This window comes from Phyllobates terribilis, unplaced genomic scaffold (genome assembly GCF_046119375.1).
Source record: "Phyllobates terribilis strain yellow unplaced genomic scaffold, ASM4611937v1 Scaffold_234__1_contigs__length_3078370, whole genome shotgun sequence".
Taxonomy (NCBI): domain Eukaryota; kingdom Metazoa; phylum Chordata; class Amphibia; order Anura; family Dendrobatidae; genus Phyllobates; species Phyllobates terribilis.
In genome coordinates this window covers 1,889,249-1,910,067 of record NW_027362994.1, presented here as the reverse complement: position 1 = coordinate 1,910,067, position 20,819 = coordinate 1,889,249, and the positions used below count along the sequence as shown (strand labels likewise).

At 47.2% G+C, this 20,819-nt stretch overlaps 1 pseudogene; it reads right to left on the bottom strand.

Moving 5' to 3' along the window:
• Positions 1–1,976: 1,976 nt before the first annotated feature.
• On the bottom strand, positions 1,977–20,565 carry LOC141215242 (pentatricopeptide repeat-containing protein 1, mitochondrial-like; annotated as a pseudogene).
• Between the last annotated feature and the right edge of the window lie 254 nt (positions 20,566–20,819).

Sequence of the window (20,819 nt, the reverse complement as noted above, 5' to 3'; positions counted from 1 at the left end):
ATGGCCAGAGGACAGAGAGGAGGATGAGGAGGAGAGCATGGTCAGTCATCCTCTTTGTGAGGACACGGAAGTCTTGCCTGTTAGTAGTCTGGCACGCATGGCTGAGTTTATGTTATGCTGCCTTTCCCATGACCCTTGCATTCTCAAAATTTTGGGTGACAGTCATTAATGGTTGGTGACACTTCTAGACCCACACAACAAGGAGAACTTTATATCTCTTATTCCTGAGGTGGACAGGCCTGCAAAAATGGGGCTGTACCAGAAGGCCTGTGTTGCGGCACTATTAAAAAAATTCCCATCTGAAAACGCTGGCAGCAGAGGGCACACTTCATTGGACAACCAAGGAGTACAAGCGAGAGAGACGCAACTTCAATCCAGCAGAGGCAGGGGAACACTGTCAAAGTTCTGGGAGAGTTTTCTCAGACCCTCCCATCGCAGAGGGCCTGAGGCGCGGGGTACTCTCACAAGGAGTTCAAAGTTTGGGAAGATGCTGAGGGAGTACCTTGCCGAACGTACCAACGTCCTCTGTGATTCCGCTGTGCCTTATAATTATTGGGTATCCAAGCTGGATATGTGGAATGAATTGGGTCTCTATGCCTTGGAGGTCCTGGTCTGCCCTGCCGCCAGCGTTTTATCAGAGCCGGTTTTTAGTGCCGCTGGTGGAATTATAACTGATAAGCGCATCCGCCTGTCAACTGAAAATGCTGACAGGCTGACTCTTATAAAAATGAACAAGTGCTAGATTGGGCCAGACTTCTCAACACCACCGAATAATAGCAGCGTAACATAAACTCAAATCCAGTGTCTTTTCTTGGGAGGTGTATTCCCATGCACCTTTTCACACCCACACATGGGTATACACTTCCTGATTTTGACTATTTGCTCTTGTCCTCCTCCTTCTCCTCATCTTCCACCACCATATCACCAGGGTGACCGTGGTCCGTGATGCAACACCCACAGAATTTTTTTGAAGGAGTGTTTATGATGCCCGTAAAAAAAATGTTTTATACAGTATGTACATGTATACCCCCCAGGGGAGAATGTTTGTCAGCCCATACACTTAGTGCATGGGCATTACAAGTATAGGAGGCCCGCTCCTTTCTCATGGGAACATTTTTTATGAGGTCCTCCTCCACGTCTCTTCCAAGGGGCATAGAAGTGCCTCCAAATTTTTGGCAGCCCTTGCATTCACTACATAGGCCAACACTATGGGAGACTCTCTCCTTTCTAATGGGAATTTGTCATTACTGTGGCCCTGCTGTATGTGTCTTTAATTTCTTAGTGGGGTTTTTCCTAAATATGGCCAGCCATTAGACTCACTGCTTAACCTATAACTGTATATGTGGCGCCCTGCTGCGCTTGGTGCCACAGAACCTAGAAGGGTGCATGATTGGATTTCTCCACAAGAGGCTCTCACTACATCCAAACACCTCCACCTTCCACCTCTTACCAGCAGAGGGAGCCCAGATAGGGATATATAAAGGGAAGGTGGAGCCAGGCAGCTCAGTCAGTAGTTAGAATCTAGCTAGAGTTGAGAGTTAGTGCTCAGACAGTGTCACCAATCTGTACACAGTAAGCAATGGTTGTAAGCACGCCCCAGCCCTTTGACTGACAGCTAGCTCTACAGTACATCAGTGCAGAGCCACCTGTCAGTGGCTCACGGGAGGAATAAAGTTAATTTACTCCCATGTGCTACACATTCAGTATAGTGGCCAAGCACTTCCTAATGGTATTACCCTGCAGATTAACCCTACATCAGCAGGTTAATAGCGTTATCCAATGTGACAGGTTCCCTTTAACTTAAAGGATCATGTTCACAACAGGAAAAGTCTTCAAACGCTTGTTTCTAATCTATTACTAGTTATTGGACTTCTTGGTTGATGGTGTGTGGTGTGGAGTATTTTTACCGAATACAATTTTCCATTTTGATAAAAAACAACACATTTTTACCCACATGGAGGCGAATTCCCTCCTCTTCACCAGCCTCCATTATTGGTTTTATCAGATCGTATACTCACTTTATCAAAGTTTAGTGGGTACTGTGCTGCAAACTCCAGCTGACGGACCACCACTTCATTAGGAGCCACGTTTCTGTTCCTCATGTCCCGCAGAATATTGGTCAAGTAGACGTCATCTAACCTCTTTATGGCCGCATTAATCAATGTGCTGTATACATTGATATTTGGATGGAATCCACAAATCTGTAAAACAAGTTACCGATCAGATATGCAAAAAGATCCTTGTCACTTGTTTTCTATAAAAAGGCAAATCAGTTTAAAAATGACATTATTTTCTAGACTTTATCAAGTAGGAGTAAAAAAAAAGACACTAAATAAACTATGTAAACTAGCAATGTCATTACCGCCATGTCTTCCAGGAGCTGTAAACCATCTTTTTCTTTAAGGCATGCCCTAGCGAGATTGCAAAAGGTATGGATGTTTGGTGCAATGCCTCTCTGTGCCATCATAGGCAACAGCTGCTGTAAAGAAACCATTCAGACGATCAGTTTTTACACTGTACGTGTGGCATGAAGTGTGGAAGAATCTGCACTAAGTTTCAGAATGTGTCAGTGTTCTCCATGACAGCCAACCAGATGCCACGTTTCATTTTACCAGGGCAATAAAAGAAGAGCTCTGATTGGTTGTTATGGGTATCACTGTCCGTTTCGACAAAAAGTTTGTTTCTGCATGAGGCCCGACGCATTTTCAGAAAAAGGGAAATGCTAAAATCTGTATTAAACAGTATTCACACATAAAATATTGCTGCGTCCAACTGAATGTTGCATTTTGGCGGCAGCGCACAAAACGCCTTCATATAGGCTCAGGGCACAATTGCCTGCCGAAGCGCAAATTCACACAAGCACAATGCTTTGTGTTCAGGGGAAAAAAAGGCCATTTTTGATCCGTCCAGCGTCCATTTGTCATCCATAACTAAAAAAAAACCTAATAGAAGGCCAGACACACTTTCCTATGTAATCTATGCAGTGCGTCCGGTAAAACATACCTGCCACACGGATTGTGTCTGATTGTTGTGCAGCCTTTGAAATCTACGGTTATATCTCATTAAAAAAACGGATGGATGAGATAAGCGCCTGTAGCCATTATTCCCCCACAGTCTGGTGGTCAATCCATTCATGTGGAATATTACACTGGGTGACATGGACATCACACCGACCAAAAACACAAATGGAGGAAATCTTTCTTGATGGTGCGGCCAGAAAAAGCAAAAGGCCTCATTCACACATCATGTTGCACGTGGAGGTTTATCCCTTTTTTTCATGGATACATCACATACCCAGTATAATCTATGGTGCTATTCACATGTCCGTCTGTCTGTCTTTTTCCGATATCACAGATGAAAAGAGCCGATACAAGTCTATGGGTCTGTGCAAAAACATTCAGCACCCGGATGGCAAAGAATAGGAGAAGCTCTGTAATTCAAGGATTTATTTATCCATCCGTCAAACATTGATGGGAAAAACGGACACACAGACCAAACACTGATGACACACGGAACAAACACTGCTGACACCAGGGCCATTTTTTCCATGTACGTGGTTAAATATGGACATGTAAATGAGAAAATGTGTCATACTTTAGACTCTTTTGCTGGCTTGCCTTGCATCACTTTTTTTGCCCCCCAATTTTCAAACAATTTAGTGCATGCTGTTGTATTTAAAGCCATGCCCCTTCTGTCAAAGCCATGCCCCTTCTGTCAAAGCCATGCCCCTTCTGTCAAAGCCATGCCCATCTTTCAAAGCAATGTCCCTTCTTTCAAAACCATGCCCCTTCTTTCAAAGCCATGCCCCTTCTTTCAAAGCCATGCTTAGAAACAATTAGGCCGATATAAAAAAGTGTAGTTTCTATATGAATCGGTTGGAACTGTGGCGTCCCAGAGGGTTCAGTCGCCACAGGGGTACTGCACCTCAGATCGAGGTGTGGTATCTCCTCTCCGAGGTAAGGATGGAGCACCACACGGGACCCAGCCTCAGCACTCAACACTACACCACTCCTGTCCTGTGGGGGGCTTATATGCACCAGGGTGCTGCCCCAGCCAGGATAGAGGAGATGGGGGGGAGACCAAAGATAGGGGGAACCATGTAGTGGGTGAGGGTGGAGGACACACTTTTAGGTTACACTTACTGATACATATTTAATACATGGCCATCTTAGGTTCAAGGTCTTTGATTGTGATCTTCATCGCTGATCGTGGCTTTCTGCTGGAACCTGCAGCTTGTTGAAGATACACGGTCCTCGTACTCTGGGCTTGAGGTGAGGAGTGGGTTAGAGTTAACCGCTGTCTCTACCTGGTCAAGGTCCCTACCTAAGAAGGCCTGGAGGGGAGCGGAGGAGTAAAGCTCCACAGGCAAAAGGATCCCAGGGGATACGGACGGAGCAGCATACACCACCTGTATTTCTTACTCTGGCCTAGTCAGAGGGATTCCTGCTGCAAGAGGGGTACCGGCCCCCGATATCTGACTCTGTTACTTCACGTCTCAGTCGGAAAAGCCCAGAGGCCTTCTGGATCCCTAAGGGGGATATGGACGGAGCGGAGTACGCCACCCGTATCCCTTAAACTGCGCTGATGCAGCGGGAACCGGCGTTTCACCAAGTTCATACCACACACACAGTCAGGAGGAGACTTAATGGGAGAACTCACCAAGGAGAGGAACATTCTGGTCCAGGGGTCTCGTTAAGTGCACCTAAACTACCCGGAGTGTGCTGAACCCCTTCCTGGTGGTCGCAGCGCGCCGTGAGGAGCAAGGAGAAGCTTTGTGCTTACTACTGAAACAACGTGAGTAAAGCTTGGAAGACTTCACCCCTTGCCTCCGTTATCCTTTCCTGCGCGGCACCGCACACACACCACCAACCTCCAGACTTTCCTCTCTCTCTGCCCTGAGGCCCTGCTCCGCCTGTGGGGAGTAGTACCAGCTGAGCTGCCACGACACCCGCCTCAGAGGACTGACGCAGCGCTGGTGGTACGTGAAAAAAGGGAAAAGAGGTGTGCTATGAAGCAGTGATCACCCAGCAATACTTCAATAAATTATCAAACGTTATAATAAGTGACAATAAATTTTATTCATTACAAATATAAATACATACAAACAACGTAAAAAAACCCAAATTGCTAAAACACAAGTAAAATCAATATAGTGGGGTTACCCACTAATTTGAAGCCCACCTGCTCCAAAAAAAACATCCCTAGTTACAACAGAACAAGCAGTACCATAATACAAGTGCCAGTATTATCCCTGGTGATCAATATCGTACACATGCAAATGAGTTATGACTGCCTGACATTAGTATACAAGGAGGTGTACTATAGTCCAGAAAGATGAAGAGGGAAATATGTGCCTACTACAGCAGAGTATATATTGAAAAATACAAAGAGTCCCAAACATAAATGAAGCCCATATAGAATATCTGAGCTAACAAATACTATATACTCACATACCACAAAAAGTACTATTCAGGGTATAAATAAATACAAAACCCTTTCATGCTGTAAGTATCCCTCCTGCACATAATAGCGCTACGATCAATCACCTCCCTGAGCACAAAATCCTATGCTGGGATGAAGCAGGCGGGCATTCAGTGCCCAAGCGCTGGTGGTAATCACCGGGAACCACAGGTGGCGTAGTCGACAAATAACCACTCATCTGCTAGCCCATATTTTTAATGTGTGCGCCCTGGGCACAGACCGGGTCAAGGCTACGACTGCATCCCCCTCTTCCACCGGCCCGTCATCCAAGTACACCTTTCCCAGGGAGGGCTAACGCTACCTGAGTAGTAGTGGGTCACACAGAACCATTTGCTTTGGATCGTTATAAAGCCATAGTAAAAAAAAAAAAGGTATTCACTTTTAAGAAAAAAATATATATAAAAAGTCAGGCAGATCTGTCACACGCTTTACAAATGATTTCATGCAGCAAATATAATCCCACAATGCGGTAACATCATTCACCTACTGTACCTCAGCCTCTTTACTGTCAGATAGCGTGGATCTTCTCACAAGCCGTGTTAATTATTTTATGATGGCTTTTTAACATTTAAATGATAAAATAAAAACCATTCCCTTACCAAAGCCGACTGCAGCTTCAGAGTTTTACTCCTCTTCAACACCAAAGTGTTAAAAAAGGTGAGATCTGGCTGTACTCCGTAGGCGTCCATAGTGGCCCGGACGGCAGATTCTGACCCCACTTCTGCTCTCATGACTGCCGCTAGGAGGGTGAAGGTCTTTATTGTAGGACAGACGTTGTCTTCTTTCATCTTCTGAAGAACGCCCCCTAAGTCGCCAATCACTGCCAATCGGTCAGATGGGGTATTGACATTTACAAGTGACACAATTTTTCCCGTATTTACAGACAGGTCCAGGAGGTTTGGCACATTACTGGCATCAAAAGAGGGCACGCTGGGAAAATGGTCAGCCGTACTCACCACGGCCAGTGCCTGTGAGCCTGCCAAGTCCTCAGCTGTGCCATAGTTGCCACTTGGAATTGAGGAATGGCCCAGGAGCATGGGCTGCCCACCTCTTCAGGACTATCCTTTCTTTTCTTCACTTGCTGGCTTTTCCTGTCTTGCTTCTCTTTGCCTGCACTTAAAGTCAGGGCTGCCAGTTCCTTAGAGTGCGTGAGTAAATGTAGAGCGTCAGCGGTGTCTCCAATCCCACAGTCTCGGGGGGCACAAAGAAGCAGGTTATAGGTGATTACATCCGGCTTTACCCCCATGTGCCGCATCTGCCTCCAGACCTGAAGCACAAGATGGCGTATACAGTCACTATCCACATTACATTCACGCAAATATGTACACCCCGTCACAGAGAAAGCAGTAACTGGACACGGACTAGCTGGCATGTAATGGCAGTACCCTATTATAATGATGCTCCCATATGTCAGAGGGTCACATTGGTAAAGCCGGTGCCCTCCAGGATGAAAAGCTTTGTGGAGGGCTTGGGCCATCTACTTATGTCATTTCCAAACGTGTGTCTACATAATAAATAGGCAACTTCTACTAGTAAATTCTGTGCTATTTTCTGTATCTGTGAAGCCTTGCCCACTGGTTTTCCCATTGTCTCCGAACAGCGCGCTTACCCGTGTAATAAGACCCCGATGCCAGCACGCCTACCCGTGTAATAAGACCCCGATGCCAGCGCGCCTACCGGTGTAATAAGACCCCGATACCAGCGCGCCTACCCGTGTAATAAGACCCCGATACCAGCGCGCCTACTCGTGTAATAAGACCCGATGCCAGCGCGCCTACCCGTGTAATAAGACCCCGATGCCAGCGCGCTTACCCGTGTAATAAGACCCCGATGCCAGTGCGCCTACCAGTATAATAAGACCCCGATGCCAGTGCGCCTACCCATGTAATAAGACCCTGATGCCAGCACGCCTACCCCTGTAATAAGACCCAGATGCCAGCGCGCCTACCCGTGTAATAAGACCCCAATGCCACAGCGCCTACCCATGCAATAAGACCCCGATGCCAGCACGGGTATTCCGACTGGCCGTTACAGGTTGCAGATGGAAGTGCCGTTGGGAAGGGGGGGGATATGCCAACCGAAGACAGCGAAAATCATGCAAAACGTCAAAAAATAACTTATCAGCATGCTGCCTACTGTAACAGTCCACCTAAAGTGGCCGACCGCTGTATTCCCTTTGTTACTAAAAATCTGGCACAAAATCCTTATCTACTAGCCAGTCTAATCACCGGCCAGTCTAACCACTAGTCAGTCTAATCACCAGCCAGTCTAATCACCAGCCAGTCTAATCACCAGCCAGTCTAATCACCAGCCAGTCTAATCACTAGCCAGTCTAATCACCGGCCAGTCTAACCACTAGTCAGTCTAATCACCAGCCAGTCTAATCACCAGCCAGTCTAATCACCAGCCAGTCTAATCACTAGCCAGTCTAATCACTAGCCAGACTAATCACTAGCCAGTCTAATCGCTGGCCAGTCTAATCACTGGCCAGTCTAATCACTAGCCAGTCTAATCACTGGCCAGTCTAATCACTGGCCAGTCTAATCACTAGCCAGTCTAATCACTAGCCAGTCTAATCACTAGCCAGTCTAATCACTAGCCAGTCTAATCACTATCCAGTCTAATCACTAGCCTTGCGCCAAACTTCTAACAGAAATCTCCTATCAGAATCGCAAGAAAGGAATCAGCAGGCGATCTCTTAGACCAGTCTGAACTAGGACTAAGTAAAGGAGCTAATACAATATAAAGAGGTGAAACTGTTACCAAAGCCTTGTTATTCCGCTCACAGTAACGTCTGAGCCAGCGTCGCTGACACCTCTGCAGGCCAATTTATGCTTTTAGAAAAGTCACATGAGTATCACTACACATGAGACTTCTGCAGCCGGACAGGAGTCCTACCCCGGCTTCTGCCCTCCGCCACGCGTCATCTACAAATATGACAGGCGGGTGGGAGACGCCACATCACTACTTAGATAAATGTCCTGCTTTATCTCCTGTGCATTGGCACAAGGACGGGTATGTGCCTGCGGGCCGTCAGCATCTTCCCTGAGGAGAGCGGGCACCTTCCCGGCCGCCGCACACCGGAGATGCAGGTCCGGTGCAGGAATAACTGTGCTCCTTTGGCAGGATTGCCAGAACTTGTTCCCTCTACTTGTCGGCACCACCTGGACTAACTACACAGCAATAAATCTCCCCTCCTGGCAGTGATGTGGAGCAGGTTGCTCTGTAGCTGCACGCTCCGGCCCCCCAGAGCCTGAGTAGTACAGACATACACTACATGGCTGCACTGACCACCAGAGGGAATAACGGACATAATAAAGGTGGACAGGATAGGGGGAAAATAACCACATGGATGCAATTAAAGGGTTATTGCCAAAATAGAAAATCATCTCTTATCCAAAGGTTAGGGGATAACTTACTGATCACTGAGGGTCTGACTGCTGGAACCCCTAGCAAACCCAAGAACAGGCAGCATGCTCAGCCTCCCCTCCATTCACTGTCTATAGGACTGCCCAAAAATAGCCAAGAGCAGCGCTCCACTAGTTCTGGCAGTCCCACAGACGATGAGTACGACGCGCCCAGGGGATGGGGACGACTCGGTACCCGGGCCTTTGCCTGGTTTTGGGGATGTCGCGGTGGTCGGCTCCTGGGCCCGTACACTGGGGTCACTCTTGAAAAAGGGGATTGAAACTTGGATAAAATAAATAAACAGTTTGTGACGCCACCTGTGGTACTTGGTAATGATTACCAGCGCTGCTTCAGACCTCCGGGGGGGTGATGGGATGGCAGCTGAGGTGTTTCTGCTCCCCACAGGTGGAGCGGGCCCCCGGGGCAGTGTGGAGTTTGGTGGGTGGTGATGCTGGGACTTGTAGTGCAGGCGGGATGGCGCAGCAGGAGTAACTGACAGAGACAGGGGATTCGCTTCAATATCTTTACTGGTGCGGATGTCAGGTACGCTCCAGGGTACTCAGTAGGATGGGTGCACTTCAGGACTTCTCCCCAGTGAGCGGGTATAAGGCCTCCTGGTCCGTGTCTGCCTCTCTGTATGCTCCTGGCCAGCCTGCAACTGGGCCTAGCTTATGTGTCGTGCTGTTCCTTCACCTGTCGCTCAGTAGTAGGACCTTCTGCTGGCAACCACTATCCCTGGTCGTCGGGGCCATCATGGTTCCTGGTCCTGTAATGGGTCTAGCTTCAGGTCTGCCAGGGACTTGTAGTCCTCCTGGAATGCCGGTGGTCCCTACTGGGTATAAAGGACCCTGTAGGCGCGGACCCGGTGTCCGGTTTGTATCTTTGGGGTGAGCCTTGTGATGCTCCTCTGCCCCCTCAACTCCTCTCATCTCTCCTCTTTACCGTCGGCCACACTCGTGGCCCTCAGAACCCAGCAGCAGACGCGCCGCGTCTTCGCTGCTCTCAGCGTCAGCACGCTCTCAGACTCTCTCAGTCTGACTACTAACTCTGACTGAACTGCCTGGCTCCACCCTCCATATATATATATATATCCCTAACGGGCTCCCTCTGGTGGTATGAGGTGGAAGGGTGGAGGTGTTTGTATGTAGTGAGGGCCTCTTGTGGAGAAGTCCATCCATGCACCCTGGGTCCTGTGGTACCTGTTGTAGCAGGGTGCCGCAAATGGAGTGGTGGTTGAGTATACGCACTGCTCCGTTCATTCTTAATGGGAGTGCTGAAGACCAGCCAAGCACAGAGCTTCAGTCATCCCATAGAGAATGTATGGTGCAGCACTGATCGACCATCACATCAGTCACAAAGGACTCTTCAAATCCCCAGTTTTCAGGATTGGTGAGGCTCCCAGCAGTCAGACCCCATCCATCGGGAAGTTATCCTATGGATAGGAGATATCTTTTAAACTTTGTACACCCCCTTTGAAGGATTATTCAATCTAATTCTAAAGTCGGGGGATACTGACAGCCGCCCTCCACTAATCACACCATGTTGGCATATTGTAGTGATATCCCACCGCATTGTGATGGAAAGAAGAATATAACTGTATACAGAATAACATGGAGATGTTTGATAGAATCCAGCAGCCCGGAGGTTATGGGAGCGCCGCCAGCTTCTGTACCTCTGTACTAGATGGTATACAGCAGTGACCGTCCCTACACGGGACCCTGATCATCAGGAATATTGCCTCTTACACCCGAGCCCAGGGAATTCTAATTACTAGTGTACACTGTTATATCAGTTTATTATCACCTCCGGCCATGAAAGAATTGTCACATTATTTATTTTATAGAATTTTGTCTAGCATGGAAGTTATGAAACCTTACAAATCCATGCTCAGTACTCTCTATATACATGTATAAATTAGATACATTGTAAATGAAAACATCATATATTTAGGAGTTTGTGAGCTACATATCCATATAATAGATGGTGGCCCGATTCTAATGCATCGGGTATTCTAGAATAGGTATGCGGCCGACCGGGCGCAGTCAGCAGAGCTGTGTTTAAATTTTGCGCCAATACTGCTGATTGATCTCGACCGGCGGCCTCGACCAATCAACGATTTTGGCGCCAAATTTAAGCAACGCTCTGCTGATTGATCTCGGCCGGCGTCCTCGACCAATCAGCAGAGCGTTGTTTAAATTTGGCGCCAATCTCGCTGATTGGTCGCGGATGGCGGCCGCGACCAATCAGCAGAGCGCTGTTTAAATTTGGCGCCAATCTCACTGATTGGTCGCGGCTGGCCGCCGCGACCAATCAGCAGAGCGGTGTTTGAATTTTGCGCCAAAATCGCTGATCGGTCGCGGGCGGCGGCCGTGACCAATCAGCAAGCCATGTTAGTGAGGACTGGAGAGCGTGTTTAAATTTGACACCAAAATCGTTGATTAGTCGCGACCGCGACCAATCAGCATAGAGGTGTTTAAATTTGGCGAGAATACTGCTGATTGGTCGCGGCCGGCTTCCGCGACCAAACAGCAGAAAGATGCAGAGCGGGGTTTAAATTTGGCGCCAAAATCGCTGATTAATCGCGGCTGACGGCCGCGACCAATCAGCAGAGCGTTGTTTAAATTGGGCGCCAAAATCGATGATTGGTCGCGGTCGGCGGCCTCAACCATTCAGCAGAGCGTTGTTTAAATTTGCCGCCAATTTCGCTGATTGTTCGAGGCTGGCGGCCGCGACCAATCAGCAGAGCGGGGTTTAAATTTGGCGCCAATAATGCTGATGGGTCGCGGCCGGCTACCGCGACCAATCAGCAGAGCGTTGTTTAAATTTGGCACAAAAAACGCAGATTGGTCGCGGCCAGTGGTTGCGACCAATCAGCAGAGTGAGGTTTAAATTTGGCGCCAATACTGCTGATTGATCTCGGCCAGCGACCGATCAGCAGAGCGGTGTTTAAATTTGGCGGCAAAATCGCTGATTGGTCGCAGCTGGAGTCCGCGACCAATCAGCAGAGCGTTGTTTAAATTTGGGGCCAATCTCGCTGATTGGACGCGTCCGGCGTCCGCGACCAATCAGCAGAGCGTTGTTTACATTTTGCGCCAATACTGCTGATTGATCTCGGCCAGCGACCGCAATCAATCAGCAGAGCGCTGTTTAAATTTGGCGCCAATCTCACTAATTGGTCGCGGATGGTGTCCGCGACCAATCAGCAGAGCGTTGTTTAAATTTTGCGCCAAGCTCGCTGATTGGTCGCGGCTGGTGTCCGCGACCAATTAGCACAGCAGTGTTTAAAAGTGGCGGTAAGATCGGTGATTGGTCGTGGCGGCTATTTAAATGTAGCGCCCAAATTGGTGATTGGCCGCGGGCAGCGGCCGCGACCAATCAGCAGAGCGGTGTTTAACTTTAGCGCCAAGATCACTGATTGGTCGCGCTCTCCGCACGCGACCAATCCGCAAATCGTATTGGTGAGGAGCAGGGAGCGTAATCGTATTAGTGAGGACCGGTGGACATGAGCGGGCGCTCGGAGCAGAAGTATCCCGACCCGCAGCGCCGCTCCCCGGTCCTCTCTTCACACCCTAGCCGCTGATGTCCCCACAGTATCCGCATGGTGTTACAGAGGTCCAGACATTTGTGTTAAAAATCGGTGATTGGTCGCGGGCAGCGTCGGCGACCAATCAGCACAGCGATGTTTAACTTTTGCGCTAAGATCAGTGATTGGTCGGGTCCGAAGACCGCGACCAATCATCGAATCGTCTTGGTGAGGACCGGCGCTGCCTCTGCGGCTACTTCCGCTGCGAGAACCCGGGACATAGCGGGCGCTCGCAGGAGAAGTATCCCGACCCGCAGCGCCGCTCCCCTGTCCTCCGTTCTGCATGGAGGTCAGAGGCGCCGGCGGTCCTTCCGCTGATACCGGCCGGGAGATGAGCGCCTCGCGCCGCTCATTTCCCGGCTGCATCTCCGTCCCGCAGATGGGTCCGGCGGTCGGGGTCCTTCTGCTGGTACCGGCCGGGAGATGAGCACCTCGCGCCGGTCATCTCCCGGCTGCATCGCCGCTGAGCTCCGTCCCGCAGATGAGCTGCTAACGGCCGCCATCTTTTTTCAGAAATCCCGCGGCGCTGATTGGCCGCTGGCGGACCAATGAGCAATGCGGGATTTCCTGGACAGACAGACAGACAGACAGATGGGATAAGACGATTATATATATAGATACTCCCTGCAACCACTTTGATGTTGCACTTTACTGCAATGCTGTGGCAGCCAAAAAAACGTCATTCTGGCATTTTGATTTTTTCCCCATTACAATGTTTACTGATCAGATTAATTAGTAGACTTGATGCGGCGATCGTCTGATCGCTTGTGCTGTACATACACTGCAATCTATAGCAGAAATCACCATCTTCTATGAACGCCGGCCCATAGGAGGGTCATAATGACATGTATGGGAGGTCATCAGCAGACCCCCAGCTGTCATGACAACCCATCGGTGCCCCACAATCACGTGGCAGGATGTATGACGCGCTTCCAGCCGACGTGCGTTAAATCCCGCTGTCAGTGATTGGTTAATAGCAGCAGGCGGAGCAACAGTACATCAGCAGCTATTAAAGGCAGATGATGGTTGATTAAATCAGTCATCATGTGCAGGGAAATATGTGGGCTCGGTGTGCGAGATCACATCAAAGGCAGGGACACGACCTTTGACGTAAATATACGTCAAAGATGGTGAAGCGGTAGAGCAAAGCACAGGTTGCAGCCTCTTCTCTAATATTCAAAGACTGGCTAAAAATACTCCTGAAAAATACTATGAGGAGGATTTTTACTCTTCTGTAAAAAATGTAGAGCGACCTCTGCAATGCGGTATACATTTCTTTACAATGGGTCCCAATAGTGGACGGATGCCTCATCATCCATCCTGACAGTGGCCACTAGGGGGCCACACACCTTCTATGTGTATGCGCCCAACAATGGCCACAAACGTAATGTGCACCGAGCCCAACAGAGTCATCAGAGAATCCAAGAGTCCCACCCTCAGCCGGCATGCCCCATCGTCACTTCAGCAGAAATACTGCAGCAAGAAATATCTGTATTAGTAAAATGAACAGTTGCTCCATGATTCCTCAATGTTTTTGCGCATCTCATCATGTCGGAAGTGTGAGACATAATTCCCAGGTAAGTGTGCACTGTACGGATATAGGATGCAGGATGTGTGCAGCAAGCCATACCTGCAGAGCTTGTAGGAAGCCCAGCTCTTCATCCTTTATGCATCCCATAAACAGGACGCTGAATGTTTCAGGGCCAACGACACGGAATTTTTGTGCAATTTCCTATAAACCCAAGAAGACCATATTAGCTTGTTATTATCCAGCTCGCGACATCACTGCTTGAGTATTGCAAGAAAAATCTAACAAAAATCAAAATCTCAGGGAAAGCGTCACTTTGCCGTTCCCAGAACAGCCGGGTGGCCAGTGAAAAAAACAGTGAAGGGGGCGCAGTGCTGCACCAGTGCCCAGGATCAGTGGGGTCCAGCGCCGGACTGGAGTACCTGGGGCCCACCAGGAAAAAATCAATCTTGGGGCCCACCAGCACCATGCAGATACCGTATATAGGAATAACATAAGTCCACAAACTCATTCAAAATGAATCAACTTTATTAACCAATAAATAACCAATATAACGAATAAATAACAAACTAAAGAAACACTCCTGGCGAAAGAGGAACACTGTTATCTTATTCACACCAGTGTGTGATAAAGTGCCATAACAGAACAATAACAAGAAATACTTTCAAGGTACATTCTCTTAAAGTATAAGTGCCACAAATTGAACCTGCATCCATCTGGCATCCCAGCAGCCGGCATCATTGTAGCAGCACCAAACTTGGCCGCTGGGAAAAGTAAAAGAATTCTGTAAGCATTTTGGAAGTTTGTATTGCACGTTTTCCTCTCCTCTATAATACAATACCATTCAATTGTTAGTGAAAGGCCCAAAACAACAAATAAACTCACACTAACAGTCAATCAGCAGCAAAATTACAAACGTTTTTTTTCAGAACAGAAGATGACATTGCATACGTATTAATAATGTCATCATAGTCTAAGTTCCTTGAAATGTCACACTCAATGTTCAACAGAAGGAGGGACTCTAAAAGCTCCTGTCCAATCGAAGCCCTCAGACGATTTTTTACAATTTTCAGCTTTGAGAACACTCTTTCACATGAAACCTGGGTGCAAGCAAGTGTAAGAAGGGTCTTGTAAACTGCAAAAATGTTTCCATAAGCAGCAGAATGTAAATTGTAGTCATATAAAAGTCTGTAGCAGCAGGAAAGACAGTTTTTTTGCGGGACGAGTTGTACTTTCAGATGCAATCATTTATTTTACCATATAGTGTACAGGGAAATGGCAACAAAAATTCCAAGTGCAGTAAAATTGCAAAAAAAGTGCAATTGCACGTTTGTTTATTGGGTTTTTTAGTCACCATGTTCACTATATGGAAAAACCAACGTGACAGGGTGATGCCTCGGGTCAGTACGAGTTTGTAGATACCAAACATGTATACCTTTACTGGTATCTAAGTGGTGAAAACAAATTCATAAGTTTGAAAAATCACACTTTTCACGCCATGTTCTGCGCACCGTAGTGTTCTCATTTTTTTGGGATCTGGGGCTTTGTGACGGCTTATTTTTTGCGTCTTGAGCTGACGTGCATCTCTGCTGCTCTGTAGTAGTCACAACACAGGGAGAGGTTAACCATCCAAGTATTTAATATGTATTGCAAATAAAGAATGTTCCCATTCTTAATATCCGAAAAAACAAATGACTGACAACTATCCCTAGACTAATAATACCATATAGAAGAGAGAAATACCGCCACACCATGACCAGAACACATACCACCACATAGTGATCAAATACTACCAAGTACAAGGTATATATACTGCCACACCATGAGAAGACGACATATTACCACCACATAGTGACTGTCCGAATAATACCACATACAAGGGACAAATTCCGCCACGCCATGACCATGGCACATAATGGCACCAGATAGTGACTGATAATGAAGATGTAAAAAAGCTAAATATATGGAGTCAGTGTACAGATAATGTAGAGATTATTAGTGACATTATGCACAGGAGTCCTGTGTATAGCGTCAGTGTAGAGGTAATACAAAGATCACCAGTGACATTACACACAGGAGCTCTGTATATAGTGTAAGTGTGTGTGTATAGGTAATATAGTGATCACCAGTGACATTACACACAGAAGCTCCGTGTATAGTGTCAGTGTGTGTGTATAGGTAATACAGTGATCACCAGTGACATTACACACAGGAGCTCTGTATATAGTGTCAGTATGTGTGTATAGGTAATACAGTGATCACCAGTGACATTACACACAGGAGCACTGTATATAGTGTCAGTGTGTGTGTATAGGTAATACAGTGATCTCCAGTGACATTACACACAGGAGCTCTGTATATAGTGTCAGTGTGTGTGTATAGGTAATACAGTGATCACCAGTGACATTACACACAGGAGCTCTGTATATAGTGTCAGTGTGTGTGTATAGGTAATACAGTGATCACCAGTGACATTACACACAGGAGCTCTGTATATAGTGTCAGTGTGTGTGTATAGGTAACACACATACTCACCAGTGATGTCTCTAGGTGAAGTTCTTTATCTGCCGCAGAGCGATATATCTCATCTTCTATGCAGGACTTATCTCTGCAGAAAATAACATAGTTAGCTATAACTGATCACTTCCAGAGCACAATCTACACTTTTCTCAAGATTTCTACACTGCATGAAATGACAAAAAAAGAAATCTAGTGCCGCACTACACAGTAACATTGCTCCAGTGTCATTCTGTGCCGGCTCATCTCTGTCAGCAGACATATTGTCAGATGGCAAAGATGTAGCAGAGCTGAAGACAGAAGACCTATGGATTACGTTGGAGTGAGGATTTTTCTTTATTAAAGATGGAGTCCCTAAATGTGTTTTATTTTTAATTAAAAGAAAAAAAATTCTGTCTTTTTTTTTTCTGTTTACTAGAAATTCATGGTGGCTATGTCTATAGCGCATAGATTCTGCTGCTTCCAATAATATATACCTGACAGGAGCCCATAGATTCTGCTGCCTCCAATAATATATACCTGACAGGAGCCCATACATTCTCCTGCCTCCAATACTATATACCTGACAGGAGCCCATACATTCTCCTGCCTCCAATAATATATACCTGACAGGAGCCCATACATTCTCCTGCCTCCAATAATATATACCTGACAGGAGCCCATACATTCTCCTGCCTCCAATAATATATACCTGACAGGAGCCCATACATTCTCCTGCCTCCAATAATATATACCTGACAGGAGCCCATACATTCTGCTGCCTCCAATAATATATACCTGACAGGAGCCCATACATTCTCCTGCCTCCAATAATATATACCTGACAGGAGCCCATACATTCTCCTGCCTCCAATAATATATACCTGACAGGAGCCCATACATTCTCCTGCCTCCAATAATATATACCTGACAGGAGCCCATACATTCTGCTGCCTCCAATAATATATACCTGACAGGAGCCCATACATTCTGCTGCCTCCAATAATATATACGTGACAGGAGCCCATACATTCTGCTGCCTCCAATAATATATACCTGTTAGGAGCCCATACATTCTGCAGCCTCCAATAATATATACCTGACAGGAGCCCATACATTCTGCTGCCTCCAATAATATATACCTAACAGGAGCCCATACATTCTGCTGCCTCCAATAATATATACCTGACAAGAGCCCATACATTCTGCTGCCTCCAATAATATATACCTGACAGGAGCCCATACATTCTCCTGCCTCCAATAATATATACCTGGCAGGAGCCCATACATTCTGCTGCCTCCAATAATATATACCTGACAGGAGCCCATACATTCTCCTGCCTCCAATAATATATACCTGACAGGAGCCCATACATTCTGCTGCCTCCAATAATATATACCTGACAGGAGCCCATACATTCTGCTGCCTCCAATAATATATACCTGACAGGAGCCCATACATTCTGCTGCCTCCAATAATATATACGTGACAGGAGCCCATACATTCTGCTGCCTCCAATAATATATACCTGTTAGGAGCCCATACATTCTGCAGCCTCCAATAATATATACCTGACAGGAGCCCATACATTCTGCTGCCTCCAATAATATATACCTAACAGGAGCCCATACATTCTGCTGCCTCCAATAATATATACCTGACAAGAGCCCATACATTCTGCTGCCTCCAATAATATATACCTGACAGGAGCCCATACATTCTCCTGCCTCCAATAATATATACCTGGCAGGAGCCCATACATTCTGCTGCCTCCAATAATATATACCTGACAGGAGCCCATAGATTCTGCTGACTCCAATAATATATACCTGACAGGAGCCCATACATTCTGCTGCCTCCAATAATATATACCTGACAGGAGCCCATAGATTCTGCTGCCTTCAATAATATATACCTGACAGGAGCCCATACATTCTCCTGCCTCCAATAATATATACCTGACAGGAGCCCATAGATTCTGCTGACTCCAATAATATATACCTGACAGGAGCCCATAGATTCTGCTGACTCCAATAATATATACCTGACAGTAGCCCATACATTCTCCTGCCTCCAATAATATATACGTGACAGGAGCCCATACATTCTGCTGCCTTCAATAATATATACCTGACAGGAGCCCATACATTCTCCTGCCTCCAATAATATATACCTGACAGGAGCCCATACATTCTGCTGCCTTCAATAATATATACCTGACAGGAGCCCATACATTCTGCTGCCTCCAATAATATATACCTGACAGGAGCCCATACATTCTGCTGCCTCCAATAATATATACCTGACAGGAGCCCATACATTCTCCTGCCTCCAATAATATATACCTGACAGGAGCCCATAGATTCTGCTGACTCCAATAATATATACCTGACAGGAGCCCATACATTCTGCTGCCTCCAATAATATATACCTGACAGGAGCCCATAGATTCTGCTGCCTTCAATAATATATACCTGACAGGAGCCCATACATTCTCCTGCCTCCAATAATATATACCTGACAGGAGCCCATAGATTCTGCTGACTCCAATAATATATACCTGACAGGAGCCCATAGACTCTGCTGACTCCAATAATATATACCTGACAGTAGCCCATACATTCTCCTGCCTCCAATAATATATACCTGACAGGAGCCCATACATTCTGCTGCCTCCAATAATATATACCTGACAGGAGCCCATAGATTCTGCTGCCTTCAATAATATATACCTGACAGGAGCCCATACATTCTCCTGCCTCCAATAATATATACCTGACAGGAGCCCATACATTCTGCTGCCTCCAATAATATATACCTGACAGGAGCCCATAGATTCTGCTGACTCCAATAATATATACCTGACAGGAGCCCATACATTCTGCTGCCTCCAATACTATATACCTGACAGGAGCCCATACATTCTCCTGCCTCCAATAATATATACCTGACAGGAGCCCATAGATTCTGCTGCCTTCAATAATATATACCTGACAGGAGCCCATAGATTCTGCTGCCTCCAATAATATATACCTGACAGGAGCCCATACATTCTGCTGCCTCCAATAATATATACCTGACAGGAGCCCATACATTCTCCTGTTTCCAATAATATATACCTGTTAGGAGCCCATGGATTCTGTTGCCGCTGCCTGGGGCGACGCCGGGTCCATCCTCCACAGCGCGCACAGGAAGCAGTCACGGGGCGATGACGTCATTGCCCTGAGACTGACTTCCTGCGCACGCGCCTGCAGTGTCGCGCTCCGCAGAGGAGGGAGAGGGGCACTGTGGCAGCAGGCAGATAGCTCTCCCTGCTTTGCCGCTGCAGAGGTCCCATCACTAATCATATTGGCAGTGCTGCCGATATGATTAGCGAACCGGGGGGAGGCCTCTATTCTCCGTAGAGGGCCCAGGGGAGGTGGGGGGGTGGGGCTTGGGGGCGTGGTCAACAGGATCCGGGGCCCACCGGGGATTTTCCCGATCCTCCGGTGGGCCAGTCCGCCCCTGGTGGGGTCCCTGTGCCCCCCTAACAGGAGACATACTAACTAGCTGAAAATTTACACCCCAGCACCATCTTCCTATCTCTTAAGCTGACAGTGGATGTGTTGGTAGCAGATAGTACAAAGCTGTCCACCTTTCTCAGATTTATTAAGTGACCCCCTGGTCCCCACAGAAGAACTGAACTCTGGTGGTGCCTTCTGATGGCGGCTAAGTCCCCGGCCAGACATGGTGCACTGGTGATTCCCCGTGGAATGATTACAATGATGCTGTTCCCTCCCGGTTAATCTACGATAGGGGCATCTTATAAGGACTCCATTGTGGGTGACCAGGACTGTGACCTTGACTTACCTTAAATAGCTCACAGCTCCCCTGCAGTCCTGAGCTCAGCGTGCAGACCTTCAGCGAGCTCCTGTAAGTGATGGGATTAAGCGCAATGTTCTTGTCCATCAATTCTTTCCGCAGCTTCAGTGCGTGCTGCAGACCCGAGTCTTTCCATGGCGACTCCGCGCAGGCGTTGAACAGGGCAGTATATGTGGCATCTGTGGGAACCAGACCTCGCTTTTTCATCTAAATGATGTAACAAGAAATGAGTCTGTACTGTAAAAACTGTATGTAATAATAGCAATAATAATGTAAGTACATAATATACAGGGCATTATCAGATAATGTACAGGTACTTTACTGCATTACGTTATTGGTCCTCCCAATTAACAGAACAAATGGTCCATGGTGCTCACTGGGGCGCTGACGCCCCTTCACAGCAAGATCCATATAAGTGTGAGTGCCTGGTACTGCCGGCCTCGGCCAGATCCCCACAGCTT